Raw genomic sequence first — 16,079 nt, 5'->3', positions numbered from 1 at the left:
GGGAATCAAGGGATATGGGGGAAAAGCAGGAATGGGGTACTGATTATGTAATATCAGCCATGATCATATTGAATGGCAGTTGTGTTTGCCAGAATTTGCAGCGGAAGGAGATGAGACGGAGCGTTCACACCTTTATGTTTGTTTGCTTCTTTTCTCTGTGTCATTACAATGGCCCAGTGACTGTGCTTCCCTTGAAGAGGCTGCCTTGCCTGTATTTGTGAGACGCAGGTAGGCAGGCCTCACCTCACAGGGTTCACTCTTTTTTGAAACCCTTCGATTTGTGCTCGCCCCATGCGATCAGGACCGACCCCAACCCAACGGTAGTGTGCACATTGGATTCTCTAATTTGAGGTCAAAAGGCAACAGCCCGCCCTCGTCTCTCTCTCCCTCACATCGTGTTAATATGGTGATAATAGTGACATTTAACAATTGCTTAACAGTGACCGTTAACAGATCGTTTTCTTCTCAGAGGAATGTTTGACGGCACTGGGCCTGTACTCTCTGGAGTTTAGAAGGACGAGGGGGTAATCTCATTGCAACTTAGAGAATAGTGAAAAGTTTGGATAGAGTGGATGTGGAGAGGATGTTTCCATTAGTGGGAGAGTCTAGGTCGAGAGGCCATAACCTCTGAATTAAAGGACGTTCCTTCAGGAAGGAGATGAGGAAGAATTTCTTTAGACAGAGGACGGTGAAACTGTGGAATTCTTTGCCGCAGAAGATAATGGATATTTTTAAGGCAGATATAGATAGATTGATTCTCGATTAGTACGGGATAGATCAGCCATGATGGAATGGCTGCGTCTTTGACAGTTTCTGTACACGGACCTTACAGTGGGCCGCGCTCTTGACAAAGGGCGGAACGGGGCCCGAGGGGCCGAGTGTCCTGCTCCCACGGGTACGCGCGAGGTGGTCCCTAACCCTCCGCAGCTCGAGAAACACGACCGCAAGAAACGTCATCGCTCGTTCGCAGCCGAGTGGGCTCGGCGTGATAAAGAAATGGTCGGTGCAGCCCGCCTTCCTTCCTCTCTCCCTCCCTCCCTTCCTGCTGCGGCAGCCAGCCTTGTGCCTGTGACGTCACTATTTTGAAATTAAAAAAATAAAATAAAATAAAATAAATCTGTTCTTATCAGTTTAATATCTGATACGTCCCTTATCTAGGGACCATATATTAAATTGATTTTTGGAACAGGGGGATGGAATAGGGGCTTGCTCCGTCCACTCCACGCATCGACCCAGTATTGCAGTGCCTCTTGGAACGGTGCACTTCCCTTTTGGGAGATTTTCAAAGTTCAAAAGAAAAGACAAAAATTCCTCCTCACGCTTGCTTAAAAGCTGCGTGTCTGCCTGCTGCCCTCTCTCACTCTGCGTCTGCATGCGTGCGTGTCTGTGTTGACGGACTGCTCAAGTCAAATGCTCTGCCTTCCTTTATTTCACCAGTGGATACTTTCAAGGGAAAAGAGGACGCATTTCAACCCAACTTCCGGAAGGAGAAAAAAATCTTCAGCAAATTCTTCAAAGTCACAATTGTCAGCACTGCCAATCATGTCGCCACAATCGGGGTGATGTCGGTCTGAAGAGAAGAGACTGAGCTGCACTTCAACCACAGCGAGTACCACACCGCTAAGGTAGGACTCACTGACTCTGACGGGGGCAGTGGTCAATTTAGCGCCTTCGCACCAGTGATTGGCCGGAGGGCGAGCCATGGTTTGGTCAATGTGGCGCACCCGACCCCCCGACAGAAGACCTGGCCGCACGTTCTGGGAGCATGGACGGGAAGGCGGCCGGCGCACTGCGCTGTCGGCTGTGTATTGGCAAGGCGTCTATCTGTCTGTCTCTCTGTTGCTCGTGTGCCTGGATGGGTCGGGGGGTGCGGGGTGGCGCCAGAGGTAATGACAAGGCCTTTATGGATTTGTCACAAGCCAGGTTTAAGGCTGGAGGAGAGGCAGCAAGCAGCTGGATGGCTGGCTGGCTGGTGGAGGGGAAAGGCAAGGCCAGGTGAGCAACTTTTCTAAATTGCTCTGAGAAGCCTCTCACGTGTTTGCAAGAAGTCTGCAGGAATCTATTGGAAAGCTAGACTAAGGAAAGGAGAGGGGAAGAAATGCAATCCGTGGTCGGGCTACGGAACCGGTGTTCCTGTGCCCAGTGGAGATGTGGTTCTGTTGCAAAATTTACTTTGTGTTGAGAGATGAAGCTTTCACCGAGGATCTAGTGGGAGGGAGGAACTGAAGGAAATACACATTAGTCAGGAAATGGTGTTGGGTAAACTGTTGGGACTGAAGGCAATCCCCAGGGCCTGATGGTCTGCATCCCAGAGTACTCAAGGAGGTTGGTCTAGAAATTGTGGATGCATTGGTGATCCTTTTCCAATGTTCTCTTGACTCTGGATCAGTTCCTGTGGACTGGAGGGTAGCTAATGTAACCTCACTTTTTGAGAAAGGATCGAGGGAGAGAAAAAACAGGGAATTATAGACCAGTTAGCCTTACATCCGGAGTGGGGAAGTGGCTGTATTAAAGATTAAAGTGGGAGAGTCTGGACCAACCACTGACCCTAGAGGAGCTGACTGGCTCCATCCGCTCCTTTGACTCGAGTAAAACTCCCGGAAGCGATGGCTTACCGGCCGAGTTGTATTCGGCTCTGTGGGACTGGGTGGGCCCGGACCTGCTGGAAGTGTACAACGACATGCTTCTAGCCGGCAGCATGTCAGACTCCATCAGGAAGGGCAGCATCACCCTAATCTACAAGCAGAAGGGGGAGAGGAAGGATATAAAGAATTGGAGACCCATAACATTGTTGAATGTAGATTACAAGTTCCTGTCTAAGGCCATCGCCAACCGGGTCAAGTCTGCTCTGGGACGGGTGATCCACCCGGACCAAACCTGTGCTGTACCTGGCAGGAAAATCTCAGACAGCCTAGCGCTGCTGAGAGATACCATCGCCTACGTGCAGGACAGACGGGTGGATGCCTGCCTAGTCAGCTTGGACTAGGAGAAGGCCTTCGACAGGATATCGCACACGTACATGAGGGACGTGCTCTCCAAAATGGGTTTTGGGGAGGGAATCCGAAATTGGATCAAACTGCTCTACACCAATATCCGTAGTGCAGTCCAAATCAATGGGTGGGAATCAGACAGTTTCCCTGTAAGGTCTGGAGTCAGGCAGGGTTGCCCTCTCTCTCCTGTCTTGTTTGTCTGCTGTATTGAACCTTTTGCCGAGTCCATCAGGAAGGATGCGAGCATAAGAGGAGTGACATTGCCAGGCAGTGGGGGCATGCAAGTAAAAACCTCCCTGTACATGGACGATGTCGCCGTCTTCTGCTCGGATCCAAGGTCGGTCCGCAGATTGATCAGCATCTGTGACCAGTTTGAGTCGGCCACGGGAGCCAGGGTGAACCGCAGGAAGAGCGAGGCCATGCTCTTTGGCAACTGGCCCGACCGATCTTCCATCCCCTTCACCATCAAGCCTGACTTCTTGAAGGTGCTGGGGATCTGGTTCGGGGGGGCTGAGGCGAGTAACAAAAATTGCTGGAGCGGATAGCCAAGGTGGGGAGGAAGCTGGAACTGTGGAGGCAACGCTCCCTCTCCATAACCGGGAAAAATTTGGTCATCAGGTGTGAGGTGCTCTCGGGGCTGCTGTACTTGGCACAAGTATGGCCTGTCCCTCCCTCCTACGCCACGGGGATCACCCGGGCCGTCTTCCAGTTCATCTGGGGGTCGAGGATGGACCGGGTGCGACGGGTCACAATGTACAAGTCGGCAGACAACGGGGGTAAAAGCGTGCCCAACGTCGCCCTCATCCTGATGGCCACTTTTGTGTGTGGCTGCATCAGGCGGAGTGTAGAGCCAAGGCACGTGGGCACTAAGTGTCACTACCTGCTGAGGTTCTACGTGTCCCCGGTGTTGCGAAGGATGGGCCTGGCGCAGATGCCACGCAATGTGCCAGTCAGCTGGACATTGCTGCCCCATCTGTCGTCTGTGGAAAGGTTCTTCCGGACCAACACCTTTGACCACAAGTCCATCGGGCAGTGGTCAGCACGGAATGTCCTGCAGACACTGCAGGGAAAAGACTCGATGGATCCGGTGGCGTGGTTCCCAGAGCAGACTGCCCAGCTTGTCTGGCAACATGCCTCATCGCCAGAACTGACCAACAAGCACCAAAACCTGGCTTGGCTGGCGGTGAGGGGAGCCGTCTCAGTTAGATCCTTCCTGCACCGTCGGAACCTCACTACCAGCGCACGCTGCCCCCGGGGCGGTTGCTATTGAGAGGAGACGGTTGCCCACCTCTTTGCAGAGTGTGGATTTGCAAAAAGAGTCTGGAGAAGTATGCAAGGGTCCCTGGAACGATTTATCCCGAACAGCTCCGTCACAGAGGACTCTGTGATTTACGGACTGTTCCCAGGGACACATTCAGAGGCTGACATCGAGTGCTGCTGGAGGGTCATCAACTCGGTGAAAGACGCTGTTTGGTCTGCCCGAGCGTTGCTCAACACCCAGCAGAGCGAGATGTCCGTCAGGGAATGTTGCCGACTGGCCCACTGCAGACTGCAGGAGTACGTGCTAAGGGACTCGCTGAAGCTTGGTGCAGCCAACGCCAAGGCTCGGTGGGGGAGGGCCACAGTCTAGGGTCCTTCCGCTGCTGGACATGGGGGGCACGGTATGGTGGAGACGCCCCTCAAATTAAATTAAGGGAAGATATCCCACACCAGGGGGCCACATGAGTGGCACGGGTGGGGGACATTTTTGTGGAATTTAAAAGACATAAACTGTATTGAACAATCTTTATAGCCTACAAAAATGTCGGATGGAATTTTCGAACTGTGCACACATTGTATATATTTATTACTTGGACAGGGGCCACAGAGTGGCATGGGTGGGGGACAGTTTTGGTGGAATTTGACAAATGTAAAAATATTGTACTGAAAAAAATTTGTATAGTCTCCGAAAATGTCGGATGAATTTTTTGTTCGAATGGTTCATGAATTGTATATATTTATCAATTGAATAAAGTCTATTTTGAAATTTAAAAAAATCTGTTCTTATCAGTTTAATATCTGATACGTCCCTTATCTAGGGACCATATATTAAATTGATTTTTGGAACAGGGAGATGGAATAGGGGCTTGCTCCGTCCACTCCACGCATCGACCCAGTATTGCAGTGCCTCTGGGAACGGTGCACTTCCCTTTTGGGAGATTTTCAAAGTTCAAAAGAAGACAAAAATTCCCTCACGCTTGCTCAAAAGCTGCTTGAGCAAGCGTGTCTGCCTGCTGCCCTCTCTCATTCTGCGTCTGCGTGCGTGCGTGTCTGTGTTGACAGACTGCTCAAGTCAAATGCTCTGCCTTCCTTTATTTCACCAGTGGATACTTTCAAGGGAAAAGAGGTCGCATTTCAACCCAAACTTCCTGAAGGAGAAAAAAATCTTCAGCAAATTCTTCAAAGTCACAATTGTCGGCTCTGCCAATCAAGTCGCCACAATCGGGGTGATGTCGGTCTGAAGAGAAGAGACTGAGCTGCACGTCAACCACAGCGAGTACCACACCGCTAAGGTAGGACTCACTGACTCTGACGGGGGCAGGGGTGAATTTAGCACCATTGAGCAGCCCGAGGGCGAGCCATGGTTTGGTCAATGTGGCGGACCCGTTCCCCCGACAGAAGCCCTGGCCGCACGTTCTGGGAGCGTGGTCTGGAGGGCGGCCGGCGCACTGCGCTGTCGGCTGTGTATTGGCAAGGCCTCTTTCTGTCTGTCTGTCTGTCGCTAGTGTGCCTGGATTGGTCGGAGGGTGCGTGGGTGGCACCAGAGGTAATGACAAGGCCTTTAAGGATTTGTCACGAGCCAGGTTTAAGGCTGAGGAGGAGAGGCAGCAAGCAGCTGGATGGCTGGCTGGCTGGTGGAGGGGAAAGGCAAGGTCAGGTGAGCAACTTTTCAAAGTTACTCTGAGAAGCCTCTCACGTGTTTGCAAAAAGTCTTCAGGACTTAATTGGAAAGCTAGGCTACGGAAAGGAGAGGGGAAGAAATGCAATCCGTGGTCGAGCTACGGAACCTGTGTTCCTGTGCCCAGTGGAGATGTCAGCATGGATTTATGATGGGGAAATGTTGTGTATGAGAATATGATTAGCATATTGGAATGTCTTGTGCAATTGTACGCATGTGCAGAGAGACTCAAGATGGCGATTTCAATGCAAGAAGCTTATTAAGTACCTGTGTGTTCCGAGTCTTATTTAAGTCAGTTTCCAGCACCAATACATAACAATTTGGAGACAAGGATGTAAATTCCGTTAGCAGGAACAGAATTGCGATCATTTTGAGGCTTTTCTCAAGATCAAACAGATAGTTAAAGACAAGTATGTATTTGGCGGGCAAAAAGTTGGAACGGGAACGCACGATGGCCAGGCAACAAGCTGTGCTGTAGCGGGGCAGCGCAGCTAGAAACTAGAAGCCCAGCAAGCAGAACAACGACGGTGGTTGCTTAACTTAAACGCTTTCCAGTGCCGTGCTGACCACGGCCAAGTCCAGTAACCGCCACCGACGTCGAGTGAGTGTCCAGTGCCGTGCAGCCCACGGCCGAACCGCCACCAATGACGAGAAGCCGAGTCTCCGAGAGCCAGCGCCGGTGATAACGGGGGGACACATCGGTAAGCGGTGCAGCCCGTGAAACCAGCAAAGCCAGCCCGTGAGGACAGCCCGAGAAGTCACCGATGCACTGGAGTCCAGAGACAGTCTAGTCGGACCGGTGAATTAATTGTAGCAAAAGCTGGACTTTACGAATTTAATGTATTGTTCATTGATAACAATAATTTAGAGGATATATACACAGAGTTCTCAAAAAACACGCCAACCTATTTGATAACAGCACCCATGGAGTACTGAAGGGATACCAAGCCAAAGTGTATCCGCAAGACGAAAACAGTGAAGCAAAGTTTTACAAGGCAGTCTGTTTCATATGCTGCTAGAAAGCAGATTGATGCCGCTTTTGGATGACTTGCTGCAGGATGGCATTATCAAGCTGATGAAGACAGCAGATTTCGCATGCCCGATCATAGCTGTTCCGAAACCGAATGGGAGCATGAGAGTCTTTGGCAATTACAAGCTCACAGCAAATAAGGTGCTGAAATAGGAATAGTATCCACTTCCAACGTTGGAGGATCTCCTGCAGGAACTAGAAGGAGGAGAAAAGGTCTCTAAATTAGACCTCTCCCATGCCTATCATCAGATAGAGTTATGGACCTGTCCCACTTGGCCGTCATTTGCGCGCCATTTACGCGACCTCCAAAAATGTGGTCGTCGCGTTGTGATGCACTGGTAGCGCGGGACGGGCGCATGGAGAGGTGTGGAGCTGCACGCGGTATCGCCCGGCGCTCCAGGATTTCATGTTGTATGAAATCCTCGTGCGCCACCAGGTAAGTCTGTTTCCACCACCAATACATAACAGGAAATCATGTTTGAATTTTTCTTCTGGAATTTTTTGAGGAAGTGGAATGGATAAGGGAGAGCCAGTGGATGTGGTGTATCTGGACTTTCAAAATGCCTTTGACAAGGTCCCACCCACAAGATTAGTGTGCAAAATTTGAGTACGTATTGGCGGTAGGGTATTGACATGGATAAAGAACTGTTTGGCAGACAGGAAGCAAAGAGTAGGAATTAACAGGTCCTCTTCTGAATGGCAGGCAGTGACTAGTGGGGCGCCACAAGGCTTAGTGTTGGCACCCCAGTTATTTGTAATATATATTAACGATTTAAACGAGGGAATTAAATGCAACATCTCCAAGTTTGCGGATGACCCAAAGCTGGGTGGCAGTGTGAGCTGAGAGTAGGATGCTATGAGGCTGCAGGGTGATTTGGGTGAATGGGCAGATGAAATATAATGTGGATAAATGTAAGGTTATCCACTCTGGTGGCAATAACAGAATGGCAGATTATTAATTGAATGGTGTCAAGTTTAGGAGAAGGGGAGGTGCAACGAGACCTGTGTGTGCTTGTACATTAGTCACTGAAAGTAAGTGGCCGGAGGGAGAGCGATGACTTGGTCAATGTGGCGGACCCGTCCCCCCGACAGAAGCCCTGGCCGCACGTTCTGGGAGCGTTGACGGGAGGGCGGTTGGCGCACTGCGCTGTCGGCTGTGTATTGGCAAGGCGTCCGTCTGTCCAGTGTGCCAGGATGGGTCGGGGGGTGGGGGGGGGGGCAGCTTCAGAAGTAATGACAAGGCCAGCCACCTTTGTGGATTTGTCACGAGCCAGCTTTAAGGCTGGCTGGCTGGTGGAGGGGAAAGGCGAGGCCAGGTGAGCATGAGCAGAGTTTTGCGCAGGAGGCGACTTTTGCAAGTTGCTCTAAGAAGCCTCTCATCCAGTTTGGTGGCAAGAACAGGAAGGCAGATTATTATCTATGTCAGTTTAGGAAGAGGAGGTGCACCGAGACCTGGGTGTGATTGTACATCAGTCACTGAAAGGAAGCATGCAGGTACAACAGGCAGTGAATCATTGCGAGAGGATTTGAGTTTAGGGGCAAGGAGGTCCTACTGCAGTACTGTCTGAAGAAGGGTTTCGGCCCGAAACGTTGCATATTTCCTTCGCTCCATAGATGCTGCTGCACCCGCTGAGTTTCTCCAGCTTTTTTGTGTACCTGAGGTCCTACTGCAGTTGTAATTGGGCCCTGGTGAGACCGCAAGTATTATGTGCAATTTTAGTCTCATAATTTGAGGAAGGACATTATTGCTATTGAGGGAGTGCAGCAGTTAATTCCTGGGATAGCGGGACTGACATATGATGAAAGAATGGGTCGACTGCGCTTGTATTCGCTGGAATTTAGAAGGATGAGAGGGTATCTCATTGAAACATAAAATTGTTAAAGGATTGGACAGGCAAGATGCAGCAAAAATATTCCCTGTGTTGGGGGAGTCCAGAACCAGGGGTCACAGTTTAAGAATAAGGGGTAGGCCATTTAGGACTGAGATGAAGCAAAATGTTTTCACCCAGAGAGTTGTGAATCAGTGGAATTCTCTGCTACAGTAGGCAGTGGAGGCCAATTCACTGGATGTTTTCAAGAGAGTTAGATTTAGCTCTTTGGGTTAAATCTAACTGCTTTGCATGTATTTATGAGACGCAGGCAGGCAGGCCTCACCTCACCTCACCGGATTCACTCTTTTTTGAAACCCTTCAATTTCTGCTCGCCCCATGAGATCAGGACCCACCCCAACACAACCTAACCCAACGGTGGTGTGAGCATTGGATTCTCCAATTTGAGGTCAAAATTGAAAAAAAAACAGCCCGATTTATTAAAACATGTCTGCCAATGCTCAGTGAATGGGATGGCTGAAATTGCTTCACAGCCATCAGGCAATCAATCGAATGCTCGACAGGCAGCACCTCATGTCAGCATCGATCACAAGCCTATTGCATACCTTTGATTTCAGAGTTACCATGGTTGAGAATCCAGCCTCACAGCGATAGGTTGAGGGGGACTGGACCAATAGGATCAGGGCCTTCTTCAAAAGAACAGGACAGTCTTTCACTTTCAGCCTAGACGTGGCAAGCTCTTGTTCCATGAAGCCACTCTTGAGCTGCACATCTTCACAAATTTGGTAAAATTGAACCTTCACAGTCACGTCAGTATCGCTGATGGCACCGTCTTCAATGGAAAAGAGTCGGATAATCCACACAACACGAGAGCGGTCGTCCAGTCTGGTGAAGTAACTTTCGATGGATTCACTAATTACCAGAATGTGGGTTGAGATCTCTTCGTGGAAGTGGCATTCAGCATCTGGCGTAGCATCCAGGAGTCGTCATCTCAGGGAAGATAGTTGTGTCACCGTCCTGGGCTCTTCTCTGATAAAGATAAATCTTCCTCCTGAACGCTGCCACTTTGTCACGAGCATTGGGAGGTTTCCTTGAAGTGACAAGTTCAAGGAATTCACCTCGGCGAAGTCAGCCAAGTAAGCAACCTTCATCAAGAACAGTTCATCCTGCATCTTTTCATGAAGCTGATTCTCCTTCTCGGTACACCCTCTCTCCAAGAACAGCGCTATTTCCTCTTGTGAATCACACGATTGAGAACTCTACCATGCAAAAGCCAGCGCACCTCTGTGTGAAATATCAGAGGTCATGTTTCTTCACACATGACTTTGAAGATTCTTGAATTTGTTGCGCTCCCTCAGGTGTGGTTCACAATCTTCACCACATCTGAAAGCACTTCTTGAAGACCAGGATGGAGAGTTTTCATCGCTAAAGCATGGCGATGTATCATGCAGTGGGTGAAGGAGACATGGGGAGTGACATCCTTCACGAAGGCTTTGAAGCTGGATCTGCATCCGACCATGGAAGGTGCCACATCTGTGCACACCCCGACAAGGCGTTCCCAGCCAAGCTCATGTTTGATGAGGAAGGCTTCCAGCATTCTGAACACATCTTCTTCCCGAGTGGTAGTGGCCAATGGCTCTGAGATCATGTACTCCTCCTTCATGGCTTCTCCATCGAGGTAACGAATGTAGACTAGCAGTTGGGAACATGATGTAACATCTGTTGACTCGTCCAGTTGCAGGGAATACACTGGACTGCTCTTCACAGTGAACACTACTTGCAGCAGAATATTACTCATATCCGAGATTCGACTTTTGACTGTCATTCAAAAGGGAAATCTGCCTGAACTTGTTTGACTGCTGTTCCCCCAGCACCAACATTGCTGCTTCGAGAAGGCATGGCTTGATAAGCTCTTCACCGATGCTGTGAGGTTTCTTAGTCTGTGCGATTCGATAAGCAATCCGGTATGAAGCCTCCAACGTTGCTTCATTTTGATGAGTGCAGTGAGCCGTCGAATCGATGCGGGAACCCTTGAGTGCGGCTTCTTTTAGTTTGAAATAGTCCACGCCCTTCCCCGCCAGGTCGCTGTGACAAGACTCCAAATGGATCTTCAGTTTGCTGGGCTTCATGCACTCATGGCTCAAAACCTTGGCACAGACAACACATTGACCACGGATCTTTGAACAATGCTTGTGAAGCCGAACTTTTTTATTATTATTATTATTATTGCTTTATTTATATAGCACATTTTAAGTCAACTTGCATTGACACCAAAGTGCTTTACATAAATTAAATAATAAGTTTACATACAAACCATAGAAAAAGGTTAAAAATAAAGAAAGAAAGAAAATGGACACAACACATTATAGAGTTCAACACAAACATTCCCACACAACAGAATCAAAAATTTCCACTGTGCGGAAAGGCAACAGAAAGTTAAGTCCTCTTCCTCTGAAACACCCGAGGTTGGGGCCCATTTGTGGCCTTGCAGCCAGTCCGATGATTTTCAGGGCCCTCTTGCTGTGAAGATGGAACACTGGCGTCGGGTGAAACAATTCCTCAAGCGGCTTGGAAAGTCTGGAGCGGCTGCCTCCTCCCTGGAGACCGGAGACCGGGGCAGTCGTAGACTTCAGGCCGCGCCGACCCCGGCGAACTCGATCCCTGGCTCTGCGGCGCTCCAAACTCAGCGCCGCCCGCGGCCGGACGCCCGCAGCCCCAGCTCCGCGATGTTTGGATCGACGGCCACAGCGCTCCGGAGCTTACCGCACGGCGACCCGGCAAGGCATCGCCCGCTCCGTGGCTCTGCTCCGTGATGGTGTCCTTGCGCTGCGCCGCCGCCGAAGCTGTAGTCCTGGCCGGTCCCGACAGGAAACGCCGCTCCATTCTCGATGGTAGGCCGCGAGGACGGAGCGAAGAAGCAGCTCGGAGAGATGCTGCCTCTCCGACCAGGTAGGGGACTAAGAATTAAAGTTTCCCCCTTCCCCACCCCCACCCACCACATAAAAGACCTCCACTAACATTTTGGACAGGACTTAAAATTAAAAAAAGGTGAAGAGCCGGACTGCGGGCAGGCTGCCATACACAGACGGCGCCCACTCCCGCTCATCCGCCATCTTGAGAAATGCTTCATTATACGTGCTCGTCTTGGAAGACAAGGTTCACAAAACACACGATATACGCAGGGCCTCAGGGGAATTTTATCAGTGGGTACAAAGTTTCTTTCAGGCCCCCTACCCTTCTCCATTAGTCATCCTGTTTTTATCTAGTACGGGTTTTATGCCATGAGCTGTAGCCCGTAAGGCAAAAAGGGGTATGGAAGATGAGAGAGGGGTGGAATGGAGCGCTCTGTTGATTTTCTGCATTTGAGGCCTTATGCTCCTATACTCCCTCCATGATAAATATAAGTAAATATAAATAAAATAAAAAAGATCAGAAAGCTCATTTGTTTTGAACATCTTTGTTTATGCTACAATACAGATAAGGAGAAAGAATTCACATTGAAACATCCTTTTATATTTCAATTCAGATCAGATCATCAGAAGACATAATTATTAGTGAAAAGTAAAAGAAGGTAGATAAGCTTAGTATTTGCTTTAAATAAAGAGCTTTCCTGACCTTTTTTGTGAAAAATTTCGAATCACAGCATGAAAATGTATTGTTCTGGCAATGTTTGATTCAATACTTAGCCTGGCCAAATCCACAAGACGTTCCTGAGACATTGTAAACCTTAAATAATTCTTAATCAGCTTGAGTTTGCTAAATGATCTCTCTGCAGAAGCTACTGTTGCTGGAATTGTTAATAGTATTCTTTAGCCAACTCAAACATTTGGAAACAGGTCACCAAGTCTGAAGAAGGGTTTCGGCACGAAACATTGCCTACTTCCTTCGCTCCATAGATGCTGCTGCACCCGCTGAGTTTCTCCAGCACTTTTGTCTATCACCAAGTCTATACTCAGTTAAAAAGTTCAACAGATCTAATGGTTTTAACTGCATTTACAAAATTCATCCTCCCACTAATACACACTCACATACACACACACACCCACCCACACACTCACACACACACACCCACCCACTCACACCCGCACACACCCACTCACACACCCACCCACTCACCCACCCACACTCACACACACCCACTGACACACACACCCACACCCACTGACACACTCACCCACACCCAAGCGACTGAAACAGCCGCGGCTGCCGCCTCTTCAGAAAGCCACCGATGCTGCTGCCCTTATCTCTACCCCAGCGCCCCACTGGCCTCCACCAGCGACTCCACCGACCCTCGCCTCTCCACTGGCCACCAGTGGGCTAGAACCGTAACCTCACCAGAGCTCCTGGCGCAGCACCAGGCCCACAATCTCCACCATGCAGACAGCAGGGAGGAACAGAGAAAGAGGGAGGGAGTAAGTTATGGAGGGAGGGAGAGAGGGGGAAAGGGAGGGAAGGGGGGAAGAGTGAGAGGGGAGGGAGGGAGGGAGGGACAAAGAGAGGGAGAGAGACTGAGACACATGAGAGCAGTTGAAAAAACAAAGACAACGAAAGCTGTTGGGGGCAACGAAAGTTGCCTTGCATAACACTGTAGAAGTGAGTAATAGAAGCAGGCAGCTACGTTGTAATTACATAGATCTGTTTTGCCTTCTTCTTCTTTGTGTTGTGAACGTGTGCCCGTGAAAAAACCCCCAACAAATAGCACGCAGGAAATACCATCAAATACCTGTACCAACAAATTCCAGGTAATTTGGGATTCTATTTAAGGATTATTTTTTTGAGGTGTGGAAGTACTTGAAGGAGATGAGATGGTGCCGTTCACACCTTTTGTTTGTTTGCTTTTTTTCCTCTGTGTCATTACAATGGCTCAGTGGCTGTGCTTCCCTTGGAGAAGCTGCCTTGCCTGTATTTGTGAGACGCAGGCAGGCAGACCTCACCTCAGAGGGTTCACTCTTGTTTGAAACCCTTCAATTTGCGCTTGCCCCATGCGATTCTCATTGTCCAATTTGTGGTCAAAACTCTCTTTCCCGCCCATTGGCAAGCGCAATATATTTCAAGGGGGCTAGAATACAAAAACAGGGATGTAATGCTGAGACTCTATAAGGCGCTGGTCAGGCCGCATTCGGTGCATTGTGAGCAATTTTGGGCACCATATCTGAGGAAGGATGTGCTGGCTCTGCATAGGGTGCAGAGGAGGTTTACAAGAATGATGCTTGGAATAAGTGGGTTAACATATAATGAGTGTTTGACGGCACTGGAGCTAGATATTGTGGAATTTTTATGGACATCTTCAACCCCTCATTACTAAGGTCCACGGTTCCCACCTGCTTTACAACATTAAAGAACTTTGAACATTCCATGAATTGGTATGGTTTAGTTTAGAGATAAAGCATGGAAACAGGCCTGTTGGCCCATCGAGTCCATGTTGTGCAGCAATCATTTGTACATGAGTCTATCCTACATGAGTATGTCCATGAATACTTCTACATGTGTGCAGTCGAGAGCATGTAGATTGGTTACATCTCGGGCTGGTTCAGCTTCTCAAACTCCTAGAAACAAAGATTACAAGGAATGGTGGACACTGCCCAGTCCATCACACGTACTGACCCTTCCACAATTGAAGGGATCTACAGGAGGCACTGTCTCAAAGGCATCATCAAGGACCCCCACCACCTTGGCCCCGTTGCACATTTACTCGTACCATCAGCAAGAAGGTACAGGAGTCTGAAAGCCTCGACGTCTAGTTTCAAGAACAGTTTCTTCCCAACAACCATCAAGCTCATGAACATTACAAAACAAACTAAACTATGAAGTGTCTTTGTTGCAGACTTTGGGCTTTTTGCACTAATATTGATTGGGGTTTACAATTTGTTGGTGTTTATGAGGTTATATACGAGTACTGTGTTTACTGTCGTTGTGCTGTTGGTACATATGACAATTGGGTGGCTGAGTTCAGGTACGTGTCAGTCAGTGCTATATGGATGTTTGCGGACACGTGCGGGAGTTGGAGGGGGGAGGGTGGGTGTCGGTGCTGGTGGCATATTGACGAGATGCTGTTCTACGAGTGGTCTTGGCTGGATAGGTGGGGAGTGCTTTAGTGGTGGTGATCATGAATGAGTTTGAATTGGCATTATCACAGTCAGCTCTCTAAATTGGAGGACGGCGATATTACAAGACAGAGAGGAGATGCGGCAAAAGTGGATGAAATCTGCCACTTGGGGCGAATGCAGGAAAAAAGATTGTGCAAATATAGACACACAAAATGCTGGAGTAACTCAGTGGGTCAGGCAGCATCTCTGGAGTGACGTTTCGGTTCGAGACCCTTCCTACTGGATTTATTCATTCTCTTTCCATAGACTTCATTTAATCTAATTTGGGTTATTTTACAGATGAATGCAAGCAACAGGATATCTGAACAGAGGATGCAACCGGAACATGGATTTCTTCCCCTCCCCTTTCCTTTGATTAACTTTCCGAATTCCAATCAGTACCTGAAGAATTACTGCAGTCATGTGACATTCTATGTTAACGGTGATATCTACGGATATGAACAGCAGTTCATTTACAATGTACTTTCTGGTCATATCGCCGGCCGACATTACCCTGCTTCAGTGCCGGACTGGCGAAGAGAGGGGTGTCAATTCGCCTGTCGATCCACAAGTCCAAAGGGCTTGCCTGGATTGGGGCAATGCCCATAAGATCTAGGGCGCAGACAGGACTTTGCAAAAAGGGCCAAAACCTGGCACCTCTTACGTGCGGCGGGCTCAGTAGACTATTTCTGTGCACTTTGCTAATTGGGAATTGTGCTTGTATATGGACTGTATGAAAGAAACTGTATGCAGCTTTCCAAATTCCAATCAGCACCTGGAGAATTATTACAGAGGTGTGATATCCTATGTTAGCGCTGACGCCTTGAGATGTGAACTGTAATTCACAAATAACTTACTTTCTGTTCAGATTGCCACCCTGCATTATTCTGACTTCATTGAGTGCTGGCAGTAGTGACATTGAACAATTGTGCTGAAGTATCATTTTTAAGCTTTTTGTCATTAAAATCTTCCGGTCTAAATCCGAGCAGCTCTTAGTAAAGGCACCACACATAATCCTCATAATCAACACTAAACATTGAAGGCAACCATTGATGGTGACATGAATCTTTGTTCACCAAAATCAAAGCATCATCAAAGTGTCACAAAACAAGATGGAGAAAAGCTAAAGATTGCAGTTGGTTGAAATCGTGCAAATACGAGCATTTGGAATATCCATTTCCTGACATGCAATTCACAACAGGCAAT

The 16,079-nt window shown here is 48.8% G+C and overlaps 1 long non-coding RNA gene, 1 other non-coding gene and 1 pseudogene across 2 annotated transcripts in view; all 3 read left to right on the top strand.

The window, feature by feature from the left end:
* The window catches only part of LOC116966989, a 33,174-nt gene extending 17,318 nt beyond the window's left edge, over window positions 1-15,856 (top strand). Inside the window, exons 3-5 of the long non-coding RNA XR_004410106.1 lie at window positions 1,438-1,625; window positions 5,354-5,542; window positions 15,174-15,856. This is a non-coding gene — a long non-coding RNA (uncharacterized LOC116966989). The remainder of the gene's footprint in view (window positions 1-1,437; window positions 1,626-5,353; window positions 5,543-15,173) is intronic.
* LOC116967164 lies at window positions 1,074-1,269 on the top strand. Its single transcript, XR_004410170.1, has one exon. It is a non-coding gene; the product is annotated as a U2 spliceosomal RNA (small nuclear RNA).
* Window positions 5,002-5,179, top strand: LOC116967149 (annotated as a pseudogene).
* Window positions 15,857-16,079: the final 223 nt, after the last annotated feature.

Source organism: Amblyraja radiata, chromosome 38 (genome assembly GCF_010909765.2).
Source record: "Amblyraja radiata isolate CabotCenter1 chromosome 38, sAmbRad1.1.pri, whole genome shotgun sequence".
Lineage (NCBI taxonomy): Eukaryota > Metazoa > Chordata > Chondrichthyes > Rajiformes > Rajidae > Amblyraja > Amblyraja radiata.
This window is presented reverse-complemented; position numbering and strand designations above follow the sequence as displayed.